Below are 18,161 nucleotides of genomic sequence, written 5' to 3'. Positions count from 1 at the left end.
ACTATCGACCATCAACTATAAACATCGACTAAGTTCTAAGCAAGGGTAAGTTACTCGAATTTCGATCCATCTTGTCGCTTACTTAACTTTAAGTGCACAAGTCAACTCTTTAGGAAACTTGAGTGTTTAAGATGAATAATCTATTGTTTTGATCAAGGTAATGTAAAGTTTTATAATTACGCAAACTACTGTTTTTTTTTTCAAAGTTACCATCTACGTATTATAATAATGATGGAAACGTACCTACAAACTTTATAACTCAACAAGTGGAGACTAGAGTTTTGAAATCTTGTATACAAGACGATATAATTCAATAAAAGTTCATCCTTAAATATTAGACATGGAAATGGGAATTGCAGGTTTAGGCTGAGCGCCATCTGCACACGGCCACCTCAAGCGAGGTGGAGCTGAAAATGCCTTCTTAAGGTAAATAGTTACAACTCAGTCAAAAAAAAAAATTGGAAAGCGCATGCGCAATAACAGATGTCTCTCATCCATATGCATTCGTTTATCTGACAATTGACGGATTACAGTATTCAATATTGTCTGCGTTAATTTGAATAGAATACCTAACTTCCCGGAGAAAATTGGAACGATATCTGAATACTCCTCGGCAATTTCAAAACAAATATGTTAATTTATTCCCCGATAGACTACGACCATTTCCATAATTTGATTGCTTCGAGCTTGTATTAAAAGAATCGCGATATTGAATTATGGGTTTTATTAAAAGATTCAGCAATTTAAATAAAAGCATTTCGTTGTAGCGGTCAAGGAATTAATAACAGTTTTTGGGAGAGTCGAAGTGTTTTATTTTGTAGAAAAAATTAATTGGCTTTTAGTTTTTTACATTCTAATAAGGCAGAAGTTAAACATATTATAAATTGATCGACAAATTGGATAGATTTCTATAATATTTAATAGTTAAATTTTCTTTTTAAAAGTTATATTTGGCGTGTTTAAGTTGACTTCTTATACAATGTGTATTCTTGTCAATGTGAGTACCGAGACATGTGTAGGTTAGGTGGATTTTTCTCTCCTTATGTCAGCCATACAAACATCTACTGTGTAACAATAGTCGACCGCGACGGCGAGGGTTGTGTTCGGTACATGTTTACTTAGGACACGACGTTGTTTCTTCCGAGCGACTACAAATATTTGGCACAGTTGATGAAACGTTCGTATGCCATTGAAGAGCTCGTATCGGTGCGATACACCCCATATAAAAATATTTGCTTTCAATGTTTTTGTTTTTATATTCCCTATCAAGGTTTACATTATGTCGTGAAATTGAATAGGCGTAAATATTCATGGGCTTTTAGAGTTAAAAATACATTAATCAAATCAACAACCATTAGTTGGGTGAGTTATTTTTTTACTAAGGAAATGTGTAAAAAAATAACCAGTTCATACATTTTTTTGCGATTACTTACGTTCCGTAACATTGTGAAATTATTGTCTAATGATTTTTTAATTAACGCCATCTTCCAATGAATGAAAAAATGGTTTCTGAATGGAACGTAACTAAAGACATTTTGATTAACAAATTAAATGTTGTGTATTTTAACATTCTTGGTAAATTTTCAAAGACAAGTTTAAGAAAAGACCCCTTTTGAGTCAATGTAAAATTAATGAAATAAATAGGCATAGAGTAATCCATACAATATGATATCATCAAATTTGTTTGCAAGAGAAGTAGCTTGATAAGTCGCTTTGAGTATTTGAAGAGAACATTCAGTCATTACTTCATTCAAATATTTGACGTCATCGTTTTGTCCTAAGCAAATATCTGTTAATACGATCTCAAAGTTTGAAGTCAACCACAACGGAGTTTAAGGTTGATACTTAAAGTTTACTAAAGCCTTAAATCAAATGTTAAATGTTATTAAATTTCGAAGATCAAATCTGTAAAGATTTTTTTTGTGTAGTAAAGAGATTAACTGGCTTTTCATGTTAGTTATTATTTATTTAGCTTTATTTAATTCCATACACAAATGTTACATTACATTTAGTACTATAACATTATCATACACTTTTTTTTCTATATTGTATGGACCCTATTACGGTTAAAAGCCTCCTCCAATCACAATGTAGCTTTTGTAAATTTGTTTTTGACATAAAAACATATTTTAGTACGTATTGTGATACGGCATAAAATATTGATACATAATAAACACACTTTTTCAGCGTTACTTACTTACTGCGTTGGCGCAGCGATCCACAATGGGTCTCGGACACGAGAGAGCGCCAGCGTCGTCTTTCCTGCGACGTCGCCTGCCAGTCGATTGACTCTAGCTCACGCAAGATCAGCTCTACGGCGTTAGATTATAATCACTTAAATATACGACAGTTTATAGTTGGATTATTACAATAACTATTAATATTATTGCATATTTAAAAAGAAGAGTTAATATTTAGTAATTAAAACAGTATAACTAATACAATCTGTAGACAGGTTTCATGTTATTACACATGTAAAGTCATTGAATAATTTGGCTTAAGTGTAATTTGGAACAAAAGACGTTTACAAAATATCTAAGCTACTGTCTATTTGTTAGGTTCATTTCTTTTAAAGCTAGTCTGTTCAGAATTCAATCGTATGATGGCTTTCTTGTTTCCTATAATCTAAGACGAGCTATATTGTCTGATCGTTTCTCAATCTGGTGAAAGTGAAATACGCTGTGTTGCTGCCCTTAACGAACGGTAGGTTTTAAAGACATTTTGGGTACGTTATATAATTTAAGGTATTGGTAAGAAACTGATTCTTTTTACGAGATTTTAAACCTAAACTCAGCAATGTTCGTGCCAGTATAATATCCCTATAAATTTTCTGATAGCATCTTCTGGGGCGGTTAATATAGTATTATTTAGCTTAAAGGTTCGTGTATGTTAACAAATGTGTATCTTGGTTAACAAAATTTCAAATTTACTGTTTTACTGTTTGCTCTATCACCTATATTTATTCTTTGCTAAATGTTATGTAAGTAGACTTTGAAAATTAATAAATTCAAGCCATCTTTTAACTCTCCTGATTTACAGTCTAGATAGGAAATTAAAAAAAAAACAAAATAAAAGCCCTTAATAATGCTAATATAAGATAGTTAAGAGCTAATGTAGCGAACAAAAATGCTGTCCACAACAGAGCTAGGCTATAGTGAATAAAGAAAAATGAGTAGTTTTAATCTGGATAAAAACTTGTCAGTGAAGTTCAATGGCAGGTTAATTAAAAGTCTTTTTACTTGCGTTGCTCTTTAAAATTTCCATTGTTTTTAAAGTCCAAATTGGCCGTAATTTTTATCTTGTAAACCTCTTAAACGTCTATGAAATTTTCTTAAAGAAACTGCAATTTAAAAGAAAATGATTGTCTTTAATATGTCATCAAATAGTTTCTACATAGTTATGTGTGAATAAACTATTTTAGAAATAGATAACAAATACAGTGGATTATAATGGGAGCTGATGACGTCACTCTCCCAATGACAGAAATAAACTGATTTCATATTAAAGATCTGGTGACGGGCGACATACCCGCCGCGGATTGCGCGCCTCGGGCTATGTCGGACTTCATTAATCTTGCAATGTTTGTCAGAAATCGGAGAGCGTGATTTGATCAATATAAACATGTTTATATTCGAACTCCCGTAACTTATAACAAATATCAAACAAACGACTTACAATAAAAATGACATCGATGCCATTAATAAAAAAAAGCAAGAAAAACCTTACTACATTGGAGCTTAACTATAACACTGACAGATTCCTATACTATTGTGAACGAACAATTCATTTTAATCATCAAATGTGAACAATTCGTGTAATTAATTTCTAGGTTAGTTTATTCTAAAATTTATCTTTAGTACTCTCCATTTGCGTGTTCAAGTGATCAAACTTTTAGTAGCTTGTTTTATTTTAAAATCGAAGTTGGATGAAAAAAACTTCTCGTTTTATTGTTCTTGTAAACGCAACAATAAGTAACGATTATTAAAAACAGTCATGCTATAAGAGAGTAAAATAAAAATTATGAACCGTCAACTCTGAGCATACATTTTTTGAGTTATTTATGGTGACATTAAACATTTCTATAAAACGAAGAAATTGACCTTGGCTACTAAACGTAGTAGACTCGTAAATAAATTTAATTGTTATTGTTGTGTACAAAAATTGTCACGCACTTTCATTTGATTCTATATTCATCAAGTATGAAGGCTAAACCTTAAACTCGATATAAATAAAGTATCTAATCCATTCGATATCTTAAATCTACTAAAAACACATTGTTCTATAACAAATTTATTTTATTTTAATTTTTATGTCATATTTGTCCCAGAATTTAAGGCGGTGAAAGCCTTAGTAAGTTTTAGACCGGTTATTTGTCAATCATACTGGATTTCGTCTATGTAGATTGCTCTCTCTCTCTTCTATTCCTATGTCCCCAAAGTGGGGCAGAGGGCGTCCACAGTACTGCTAGAGATTGCTGCTATTCAAAACTTTAATTTTGTTTTTTATGACATCAATTAGGTATCTTTAAAATCTTAAAAAAAGAAAGAAGTCTTCTTCGGTATACGTGATACGTGAAGTCTTACAAAGATCCAAAAAACCGTTATTCCTAAATAAATCATAAGCGACCGGATCAGCTTTTTTAAACCAAATAAGCTCAGAGTTCGAACGAAATACCAGAGAGATAAATTTTGTATTCAATGAAATGTTTTAATAAATATAGCACACAATTCCAAATTAGTCTACTTATTTCAGAATTGACAAGCAACGGCAAACCGTAATCCGTACAGTATTAATTTTGCAATATTGGTCTGAATTTGGAATGACGTATGAAATAAATTTCAACACGCTGTCATGGAGAAATGTAATAACTGATTCCGTGTTTCTTAAATAAATTTCGTGTTCATATTTCTCTCTACGCAATTATTATTATGCGCGTGTTTTAATGCTTTTTAAAGACATTTTATTATTAAATGTAATTATTCCAATCTTACTTAAAAAAATTATAAACAATTTAAAACAAAAGAAGTTTTTATGTACTTATGTAAATATATGTACTAAAGTACCAAGGAATTGAATAATAATTTTACTTAATACGAATTCAATCGAATACCCTTATAATAAACCTTTCGTAGAAATAAATAAAGTCGTATAAACTAGAAGCGGTCACAATCGAAGGAACATACATCATACTTCATACGAATCATACTAATATTTTAAATGCGAAATTTTAGATGGATGGATGTTTGTTAGAGTTTGTAGCCTAAACGGCTGAACGGATTTCGATGAAATTTGGTATGGATGTAGACGATAGTCTGAAGGAACACATAGGCTACTTAGATTTTTTTTTTAATTCCACGCGGATGGAGTCGCGGATAACAGCTAGTATAAAATAAACCAGCGATCCCTATTCTCCTGTCTGTCGAGTAAAAAGTAGCGTGAAATAATATTAAATTAAGTGGCAAGATAAAATAGTGGCAATGCTCTCAAGGACCATTAATCTGCCAGTGCATTATGAAGCTTGGCATGATCGATAATAGAGCTGAAAGATTGATGAATTATCGTCTGGCCAACACGCCATTAACCTCTTTTATGCTGTAAATTGTAAAAAGAATGCTACTCTAAACAATTTTTGTCTACTTTACAATATTGTAAAACTTCCCCACTCGTTTAATGTTAGTTTTTTCACAATAGTCATGGTCCCCTTCCTACATGATTTTTTTTCAATTTATTTACCTCTAAAGTCAAAAGTGTGAAAATATATACCCTAAAGCGTGTCGTAAGTGTAGTGCTTTTAACTAAAAAGAATATTATTCGAAAATATGTTGTAATAGTTCACATCCTACGCCGTGAAGTAGTGTATTGTAGAACATACGAAATAATAAATGTTATGTTGTAAATAAATTTAGAAAGGATATAACAGATTCCTTTACCTTTCTCTAATATTTTAATCAGTTGTCTATCTAATTATTAATTTACAAAGACATGTTTTGTAACTAAAAAGATATTCAACAACAAGCTCTGAAGCCAGCATTTGTAACTAACTTCACTCATAAATCCCCACTTTGCCTAATACTGAACTTCTAAGATAAGTTTGCCTATACTGTTATAAGTTTCGCATATTCCATGACTTTCAACGGCTAACTTTAAGTTTATGAATTTTATTTTCATTATACGAGACCGCCGTTTTCCGGAAAATATGTAGCAAAATGTGAAATGTTTGGAATAAAATATTAAAATATGCTTTTCACTGCAACTGGAATTGTAAAAAAAGCCTATGCATTTCTGTGACATAATAAAAAAAGAATTTTGTCAAAAAAAACGAAATAAGTTTTATCACTAGAAAAAAGATGGTGCGTTATTTATTATAAGGTCGTGTAATATTTTTCGCTCGCTCTAACATCTAGAAAATTATCTCAGTCGACTGAATTTGCGACGGCATTTTGTTACTCATGTATGGATAAATTACACATTCATAGAATATTCCTTTAAGCTTTAGTTATTATTTTTTTCAAGTAATTTACTCATGTGTATAAAAATCGCCATAATACTGGTAACTTGAGAGATTACTAGATCTATTGCATGATTAATAAATAATAAATCGTTTTTGTTTCTCGTTTGTTTGAGATATGACAGATAACAAACGTTTTCTCGACAGTCAATTACAATACTAAAACTATACTATAGTTTTTTTTTTTTATTATACTAGGACTGTTTTTTTAGTTAATGGTTTCAAATCGCCTATTAGCTTCTCAACTCTTTGATTCTTTTATTTCGTATCAAGTTCCGGTGGAAACTCGCCGGTTTATTTAGATTGTTGTAAAGTGATTTTTGTCGGCTAAGGATTTATTTGTACAACTATTTACTACTACCATTCCTACTATAATAAAAAGATAAATAGGTAATTACTACTAATAGAAGCTACAAAGCTTCATTATTCATTCCGTTCTTTGAGAATTTTACGTGTTTCACGGAGAACATACATTTAAAGGCTTCTATGATAAACGTGGTAGGTGATAAAGCGATGTTAGTTTCATAACTCAGCATTACGCCAGGCTTATTGTGTACGTAAGGTAACATTTAGGAAAATTAAGTAAATCTCTTACTGACATGACAGATAGTAGGTTGACGAGGGTCTATGTAACATAAGCCGTCATACTGAGGCCAACACAAATAATAACAATGTCGCTAGAGAAATAATATCACGTTGACTCTAATATCCATTTTAAGCGTTTATTCATTCTAGACAATATTTGCACGACAATATTGCGATAGAGAACATAGATTTATAGCTCTAGATAGAGCATTCGAAGCACAAAAATGAGACGTATTCGGCATTTTATGTTTTTTCCCCTATGTTCTCATTTACATTAGAATATTTAAGATATTAATTTATTTAATTTTTTTAAAGATTTTTTTTTTTTCGTAAAATAGTACTTTTAACAAGTGTTATTTTTCTTGTAATTTTTATACACTAACTACATAATACAGAATTAGATAAACCTTTTTGTTATACTGGTAAATATTATACTCACGCATATTAAAGACATTTAGAAAATCATTCTACAATCAAATATCAATCTTGTATGAAGCATATTACATCTATGATTGCGATTTCCAGTCAAATCGTAACAAACGATAATAAAACAAGTATGTATTTAAATAAAGTCGCACAATATTCAACAAGGCATGTCTTGTAAGAAATTGTTATTGGATATCAAACCTATGTAAGTTTCTGTTTTACCGAACACCCTAATGTTGTCACATTATACGCATCACATAGTGCTCTCTATCCATCCCTTTATTGTCAAAATATCCAACAAATTATCTCACTAATACTATAATTGCGAAAGTTTAGATGGATGTTTGGTGTTGATGGATGTTTGGTGGTGGTGATGGTGATGTTTGTTTGGAGTTTGTAGCTTCAACTGATAAGCAGATCTATGAAATTTGTCACAGATATACAGAATAGTCTAAAAGAACACATAGGCTACTTATTTTTGTTTTTTCAACCCACACGAACGAAGTCGCAGGCGAAAGCTAGTGATATAGTATTTGTAGTGTGTATCTAATATTATGTTGTACTACTTAAATAATTGGGCTAGTCATTAGTTCTTTTTTACAATACAGCAATAGAATTGTAAATGTAGTTTAATCGAAGAACACCGAAATTGGGGAGCAGATTTAAGCATTAGGTTTTAGGTTACCTCAATTACTACAAAAAAGGTTAATAACATGCTATACTGTTCGCAATTCATCAATCTTCAAAGCTTAATTAATCATGTTCATACTGCGATCGATATTCAAGGAAAAATAATGACAAAGTGCTGTGTAAATGAATAAAACATATTGAAATGTAATATTTTTTTTTTAAATCTTAGTACTTTTACCTAGAATACATTATAGAATTTTACTGTTGTTACTGCTATATAATATAAACTAACTGTTCCCGTGCGGCTTCATTTACATTAAATTATAAAAAAAAAAACTTATTTATTATTGTCTACATTTGTAAAATTTTCAATTGCAAATTTCAAAATTACATGACATGATGGCAAACCATCGCAATCTTACTTTCTTGATGTTGGCAACTTGTAGCTTATGGTCCCACATTAGCGTTTTTAATAAATTTCTTTACGCCCTAAGTTTAATAGCATGAAAATATATAGCCTAATGCGTGACGTAGGTGTAGGGATTTTTATTATAGAAATAATTATTAAAAAATATGCTGTGATTGCTAACATTACGCCATAAAGTAGTGTGTGTTTACAATTTATTATAATAGTATAGATAAATTATATAAACAAGGATATTGTAATATATCACAGAACGTAATGATATAAGCGCTTTTCAGGACTCGTGTACTTATCATTTATTCACGACGCCGAAACGGGTAATGATCATTAGAAGATATTGCGTTTGTTTATATATATGTTTGATGCTTTTAGTACAAAATAATCCTTATAAATATTCTAGACTTTGAATAAAAATAATTTCAGTAGTATAAAAACGTAAATACAAGTAAGAGGACAAAACGTACAATATGTCTAGATATGCTTAAGTCAAAGTAATAGCTCCTTTGAACGAAAATATCGTCTTTTGTTGTACGTTCAATCAGTACCAGCTACTTAAGTGATTGATACGAAAAGCCCGTGCCTTTGGTGGACTGGTACCATTTAATTACATTTCGTTTCTCTTTCCAAAGTCCTAGCGGTCCTTTACTTTTTTGTTTTCATCTAACGGTAAGTAATAAAATGTTATAGTTTAAGAAAATAAAAACGATATATATCTTATACTGGCTTTAGCCCGCGACTACGTTCGCGTGGAAATAAAAAACAAAGTATGTAGCCTATGTTCTTCCAGACTATCCTCTACATCTATGGCAAATTTCATCGAGATTCGTTCGGCAATTTAGGCTAAATTCTAACGAACAACCATCCATCTAAACTTACGCTTTTATATTTTTAGTAAGAAAGAATTTTGTTCGAAGTTTGTTTTATATTAAGCTTTTTTCATATTACGTAATGTTGCAGTCACATATTTAGACATCCATCACATATAAATATATGTACATATATATAGACACTATGTTACTCGAACTTGACAAGATAAGTAACGTGTTTGTTATTAGGGTCGGTCATTTCTCATTATTCCTCATATTCCTCATTAGTTTCTTTATCCAAAGAAAAAAAGTAAAAAATTCAATTGTGTATCTACATTTAAAATCGTTTGTTAAAAAAGAATTCAATGACATACACATAAGAACAATATCTCTAAAGATAATAAATGAAGTTGAAAGCGCGGCAAGCGTGCTTATGTGAGCGCTAGATAAGGGCATGTGTTCACAGTAATAGATTACAGTTTCTCGTCGAGACCGTCGTCAAAGGACAGCTCGCAGCTGCCGCCCTGTCAACAATCTACAAACCTTCGGACGGAAATAATTTAAATACTTTGTCAAGATCCAACTGTTAAAGTCTTACAATTACAATGGTATTATTATTTAGATTTTCTTTAAGTAAATTGCATAACAATCAAATAAGTTCTGGTACCGTAAATTCAGGAACAAGAGAGGGGTGTTCTACTTGGCTTCATCCTGATACATTTTTAGTAATATTTATCTACTATATTTGTGTATAGTTTTGTTTAGATTTCATTAGAGTCAGGATTTCAATAATCTTTGACCAGATTAAAAGTCATTACTACTATCAATTAAGAATCACTCTTAACTAAAGGGAACAACGTTATGATTTGTCAATTTCAAAAATAATATAAGATTTGTTCTGAATCTTCACAGAGCAGTAGTTGGATTAACGTCGATTGAGCCGTGTTATGAACCCGAAACAAAAATTGTTCATAACAAAATAACAAAAAATGAAGTAGGTAATATTTTTTACTTTGAAATAAATAAATCTTTCACAAAGTATGTTGTATATTTTTTTGTTAAAACATTACAACAAGTTTGAAGATCTCTTCTTTGTTTTAGTTAAATAGGTCATCTTTTCATAGTTCTAAAATACTATTTGAATTGCCAGAAGCTACTGTAAATAAAGTTGATAGACATTATTTTATATAATTTCAGAGAGAATATTTCGAGCCTAAAGCGACTAAAAAACAAACCTCACTTAGTTAATTTAAATAAATAGGGTCATGGAAAATTTTAACGTCAATCTTCGAAAGTAGAGTAAATCAAGAAGAATAAAAATTGAATACCAATATTTACTACGTATCAGCATTTTGTTTTCGAAATTAATCCTGACAAATGTTATTTATTACCTATCTAAGGTAGCTTGATCCAAACCAAAGGTTCCCAAAGATAGGTTAAGTTTCAAAAGCATTGAATTACATTTTTAAACCGCAGCTACCTGAAAAGTTAGACATAAATTGCGACTTTCGTCACTTAAGGAGCGTTTTAATAAAACATATATTACGCACATGTATTGTCCCTCTTTCTTCTCCTGATCCCATAGGAACAAATTCTCTTCCTTACATGCCGCAAATTTGAAAATACGGCGTACAAGCTGGTAGGGTAGCCCCATGGGATAGGATCGCGATTTTCGTAACGAACTTCCCTCATAAATCTACGCCTTACATGATGCCTGTTTGCATAATATAAGACTTATTTAGCTTTTGTCCCACGAGCTTAACACTTACCTGTAGCTTATATTTTTCTATTCATATCATCACATTATGAATATAATATTCAGAACTTTTTATTACTTGAAGAATACTTGTTTCTTTCAGAATGTATTAAAGTGCATAACTATTTAGTTATAAACTGACTGCTAAGTTTGACTACAGATTAAAATTAAAACTTCTTGGTTTTCATAAATTTTGTTTTGGAATAAGAGATGTTTCATACTAATCATACTAATATTATAAATGCGAAAGTTTAGATGGATGGATGTTTGTTAGAGTTTGTAGCCAAAACGGCTAAACTGATTTCGATGAAATTTGGTATAGATGTAAAAAATAGTATGGAAGAACACATAGGCTACTTACTTTTGTTTTTTTTATTCCACGCGGATGGAATCACGGGCGACATCTAGTTTTAATAATAAAACTGACAACATACAATAAAAAAAAACCTGTTTGTTAAAAAAAAGAACACGTACGATCACGATTTATGGGTAAATTAAACGAATAATAGCACTACATATTTCAATATTACATTGTGTAGACCATTTGGTTACAGTTCGGGAAATTTAGCAATTCCTTTACTGCCACAACTTAAGAGGATTATGACATGACAAGGGTTTCATTTGACACTAGTCTTGAAACTGACGTCATGCGTATTCACAAAGTCAGAAGCAAAACATTGTCACGTATTTACAAACATTTGAACTAATTCTTAAGCGGCATAATTAATTTTCCTAGAATTCTGGGTAATTTTTGTATTATTTATTAGCTTATGTTATTATTTTATAACGAAGTTTATGTAGTTCATATTTATATGCATTCAGTGTAAATAATTTATAATTCTATGAACATTTATTTTGTAAACTCTACTTAATTGATACAAACGTCTACAACCCTGAGGACTTGTTTAAAACTGAATTTAGAAATCCCTCATCATATTGTTTTAGAATTTAATCTGTGTTTATATCTAATGCATATCGTCTTGTAATTTAAAATACACAGTAACTGCAGGCCGACTAAGCCATATAACGTCTTACAAATTATTATCCTCATCCTCAGAGTGTACATGTTACTTACCCGTTGACACAGTACACTCCAAAAACTAACATAATTCTTATTTCTAAAAGATATTTCTATTTCTATTTCGATATGTTCTAGAATTTAAAATAATGCTATACCAGTAAAATCCACAAGTTTATAGGCTTTAGTCGTTTTTCATGTCATAGCTTTTGCTCAGGCAGCATATTTAGTATTATTATTTTATTTTATCGATAGCCAGAAATTTTTTTAGTTTCAAATGAAAACTTAATGACAAACTGAAGAAATTTTTCAACAAACTATTTACGTAGATAAATCACAGCGTGGTAACTTAATCGTTTAAAATTATGATAACCAAAGAGACATATTCTATTGGTTTTATGTTAAACTTTTGGATGTACTACTGGAACCAAGTCAAGTATTCTCTATTCTTACTTTGAATAAATAATATCCGTAAAAGCTCCAAAACAACGATCATATTTTATCCAGGGAGCATCCCACTCATGCCGGGACTATAAATGTGCAAATGGTACACTTCTTACCTCTAATTTGTTGATTTAAGTACTCTACGCGGTTTGGCATTAGAAATGTAAACCCGGGCTTATAAAATTATACTAATCTTATTAATATTATAAATACGAAAGTTTATATGGATGGATAGATGGATGTTTGTTAGAGTTTGTAGCCTAAACGCCTGAACGGATCTCTATGAAATTTGGCATAGACGTAGAGGATAGTCTGGAAGAACACATAGGCTACTTTCGTTTTTTTAATTCCACGCGGACGGAGTCGCGGGCGAAAGCTAGTTTAAGAATAAATTATGATAAGAACATTTAAATAACGTTTAATGTGATTACATAATAAAAAAGTTAACTTTTCGCAAATTTCTCCGCGATCAGATACTATAATTTAGAATTTTAAACCGCTGATGTACTTGTTAGCGTAACTGCAGGAAAAAATATAGAATTATTAATATAATTTACTCTCGAAATCGCAAAAATAACCACCGAGGGCCCATTTAAAGGTATTATCTTGGATTTATGTCTGATACTTTGCGGAAATTACGGGTGCTCCGCAGTGCGGCAAGTTCCCAGTACCAGGACTGAATTATCTTTGCCTTGTCACCGCATTCGTTCTTATTATGAGCTTATTGCGTACGCCGCTGCTTATTACAATCATTGTCTTTCCAATAATTCAGGAAATCTCTAAATCTCCCGAAGCAATTGGTATATATAAGTGATAGAACAAAGGTTAATGTCGCAAGATTGCCACGTTTCCCCCCACAAAAAGAAACATTTAAATTAAATTTTACATACCGATTAATTAATATTATAACAACTTAATTTATATGGTACTAGCTTTCGTTCGCGACTCCATCCGCGTGGAATAAAAAAAAGGGAGTATCCTGTGTGTTCTTTCAGACTATGCTCTACGTCTATACAAAATTTCATCGAAATCTGTTCCGCCGTTTAGGCTACAAACTCTAATAAACATCCATCTATCTAAACTTTCGCATTTATAATAATAGTAAGAAATAAGATCACAATGTTTTTGTATTTACTTTATTAAAGCAAACATACTAATATCATAAATGCGAAAGTTTAGTAGATAGATGGATGTTTGTTAGAGTTTGTAGCCTAAACGTCTGAAAACATTTCGATGACATTTTGTTATTATGTAGAGCATAGTCTGGTCACTTTTTTAAAAATTCCACGCGGATGAAGTCGCGAGGGAAAGCTAGTTTCTTAATATTTCGATTTACCAAACAGGTAACACTGTCAATTCTTCTCAAACAACATTGTATATCTTATCAGACTGAGTTATTGTTTCAGTGGCTTCTAAATTTAGTTTCATGTTTACTCAAGAACTGGTGAACTGCAAACTATCAAATATCAGCAGCAGTTTAAGGAAGCCTTAATAGAGCCGACTTGCTCTACTAAACTAAACTTTAATAAACTCTCTTATTAATACATTGTCATCAGAATTGATGAATATTTCCTGGAATATCTTGAGATTTTGTACGAGCTAGTAATAGAGATAAACTTCTTAAAGGAGACAAATTGCTGAATGTAATTACGTTAAAATGTATTTAGCTGTTTTATATTATACTTAAATATATTTTCAATATTAAAAGTAACCACAACTTACAAGAGCATTTATATAATAGGAAATGTTTATTTAATTTCATTGTCGAGTTGAAGTCATAAAACGTCAAGATGACAAACAAGTCTTAATAAAAAAGAAAAAAAACATGAAAAAAGGGAACTCATTGATGTAGCACAAGGTATACGCAACAAAAAAAGTTAAAAAAAAGTTATAAACTGTGCAAAAAAGAGTACGGACCAAAAGTCTGTAGATGTTGACATAAAAAAAGCCTTAATCTATTTATATCTTGGTATTTGAAATCAAAATGAACACTTACATATGTATCAGAATTGTACAAGTAAGCAAGTTAAACTGTCACGTTCTTAAGAAGTTGGAACAACTCGAGAAAGCGGAACAACGGTCTCTATGCTCGGTGCAACAAGCCCGCTTTCTAAACACAAACAAGATAAAACACGATCCGACGACCGAGTGCCACTTGACATGTTCACTCGGAACCCATGGCTGGCTGTGTGTTTTCTTTTTTTTAATTACGAGTAACGAATGGTCGAGATATATGCGCGACGTACCCTTCGAATATATGAACTTTTTCAAACGTATTTCACAAAGGTGAAATGTTTCCATCACTTTTATTTCTAAATCACATATGTGATTCTTATGTAAGACTGACTTTTTAATGAAATAATTAACAGTTACGATTACACTTATACAAAAAATGACGTTTATAATTTCCCGAGGTTTATTATTGTAACTATACTCGCAAGTCAATTTATCAAAACTAGATAATTTTTAGAAAAATGTAGTTACATTATCATTTAGAACATTTCAAATAACAATTAAAATAAGCTTGTCATTGGTGAGGGTGGCGATGTAATCAGTAATTTATTGTGATATAAAGCTTAAGGAGAGATCTAAGTACGCTACCGTAACTAAGTCGCATGGAACGGAAAAATATTTTGCCAATTTTCTTTAATCTCCGCTCGCGACGTTGGAAAAAGCAAGTCTAACTTAATCCGATGCACGGCGACATTGAAAAGAAAATAAACTAGATAAGAACTTAACACAAAGTAGACCAGGGCGTCGCAACATTTTCTCTGTAAAGTGCATTAAACATGTGTATTGCTGCTTAGTAGCTTAGTCGAGGCGTAACTTAGATACCAAACACTAGTATTAAAAGCACTTATGTATGTTAAACTTTTTAATTTAACTGTCTTTCTTAATCTGTGCATTCTTTTACGTTCATTTTAAAGGTATAGTAAAAAAGTTGTATTGTAGAATAAATAAAATATACATAGAATTTTGATGCTAGTAATCTTTTATAATTTATTTTTTTTGTAACGTTAAGAAGAAAATCGGTACTGTGCTCGAGTAGCGGCGCAACACTAGGACATCGGATACACGTCCCGTCCCTATGACATCCGTCAATGTTATTCAGAAATGTTAATGACTAGCTGTTTCTTGCGACTACGTCCACGTGAAATTAAAAAATATAGCTTATTTTACAAACAGTAAATAACCTTTCTAATGGTGAAATAATTTTTAAAATAAGACCAGTAGTTTTTGAGTTATTTAAATACATACTAGAATAAAAATCTTTCCTCTTTATAACATTAATATAGATAAGCGTACCATTCGCGTTTGCGGGAAACAGTAAACTTCAGTATTGAAGTAGATTTTCGTTGTTTCAATTATATTTTAAGTTTTCCATCAAATGTACAATATGTACAGTTCCGTGCAGCCATATAGGAGAAAATTATGACATGGAATAATTTCTAACATGCAACGTTCTACGAGTATTGTTCTCAGAGGTACGGAAATGTACGTTTTCTTTTTACCATTTTTATTGCTCCATTTGCGTCAAGCTCGGCTTGTCTCCGCAACCCTCCGCTCCCTGCGGATCCCTAATTACGACCGACCACATGACTAATTGAATGAAAACATTGCATAATTAACGAAGGGAGCAATATGCGTCGCTTTTAAACGTGTGCTTGTAACTTTAAAAGGACTCGGATGTTATCGGCGTAATTATCAAATACGTTACCCTGTTTATTTGGCGAATAAATACATCTGTAGAAAACAGCGATATTAATTAAAAAAAATACCTATTAGCAAAAAAAACTTAAAAAAAAGTGACTAATTTCCATTTTCCCTAACCAGTTACTACAGTAAACCTAGATAGGTGTCACTTTCGTTATACTATCAATTAAAAAAAATATGGATGACATATTAACGTTGGTGATAACGAAATTCTGACTACATAAATGCTGCTTAAAGGACTCCTAAATTTCAGGAATCCTTAGTGACAATGACATCAAACTTCAGGACTAAGATATGTTACAAAAGGTGTAGGTTTTATCTTACGTAATCATTATGTGCAACATGTTATCTACACAACGATAAAAAACATTTAAAATAATACAGCGTTGAAAGAAATTAGAAAGAAACATAATTCTAATTTCCCTTAATTACAGCTAAAGGTAGATTCTAATAAATGAAAATATTTCTATATGCCGGTCGTTTACAAAAAGTTGTGCCTACTGCGGCAGCCCCAAAATGGGATTGCCTGTAATCATATATTTAATGGTTCCCATAATGACCTCGTAAAGTAGTTACTGCCAGGAGCTCGCTCATAAATACCGACTTACAATTTTAAGGGCTAAGATTAAAAAGAAAATGTAAAATACAGTAAATGGATTTTATACATATAGTACGTGTATTTAGAAACCCACCTAACTATGCCTAGTCCATTCCAACAGTTTCAAAGCAATATTTATACTATTATAATAAAGCGTAAACACACACTTCTTTCTTGCCTAAGATATCAACAATTACAACATAATTTTGAGTAATTCTTTTTTGATAAAAACCCTACACTTACTTCACGTTTTGGGCTATATATTTTCACGCTATTAAACATAGGGGTAAATGAATTGAATAAAAGCCTAAAGCGGGAAAGGGACCATAAGCTACAAGCTGCCAACATCAAGGAATCAAGATTGCCATGGTAAGGTATTTTCACATTTGCATCACAGGAACAGTAGTGTATTATAAGGTAATTTTTAAATTTTCGCCACAAAATATTGTACCGAGATTTTGTGCAATCACAATTTCGCTAGCAAGGTTATATGAATAACATCGTTTGTGCATTTACCACGCTGAGGCCGTGATTAAACAGATAATCGAGCCAGAAACATTGTGAAACGACCCGTTAATCCATTTATCCTCTAAAATTACCCTCTGTTGTCCGAGCCCATTCTGAAATCATTTTAATTGTACTAATCAGCACAATTCGCAATTCATGTTGACTTGCGAATAAAAAAATCCTTGTAATTTTGCTGAAATATAGCTGGTTAAATTTAAAATTTTAATTAAATACCTATAGTACTATTAAAAATAAATAATATGTGTAAATATACTAATTATTTTCACGTATTGTAACATTTTTGATTTTCTTATAACACCTAAAAGAATTAATAGATTTTACATTTTTGTATGCCGAATTTTCATGTATCACTGTTGAAATGACGAAATATTTCAGAGGTAATTAAATTTGACTACTTCTTTTTTCTTTATTGTTTATTTTGCGGTCCTCCAGTATTACTCATGGGAAATTATAACTTGCTCATACCAATAATGCAGGAAAATAATTGAATAAATATTGTCGGCAGCTATAATGATCAATAGCGGTAATATTGAATTGTGTTGCTATGATGGCAACTAACCTCGTTTGTTTCTTTTTTGTTATTAAGTCTGAATAATAGATGGCACTGTACCGCAATGTGTTTTAACCCTTCATAAGTTAGATATTTTCACCACCAAGAACTTATCTTTTTTACTTTATTTTTTTCAGGGATATTCACAAAAAGTTAATACAGATTTAAAAAAAT

This window comes from Papilio polytes, unplaced genomic scaffold (assembly GCF_000836215.1).
Source record: "Papilio polytes unplaced genomic scaffold, Ppol_1.0 DF822845.1, whole genome shotgun sequence".
NCBI classification, from domain to species: Eukaryota; Metazoa; Arthropoda; class Insecta; order Lepidoptera; family Papilionidae; genus Papilio; species Papilio polytes.
The sequence above is the reverse complement of the archived record's forward strand: the minus strand, read 5'-3'. Positions refer to the sequence as shown.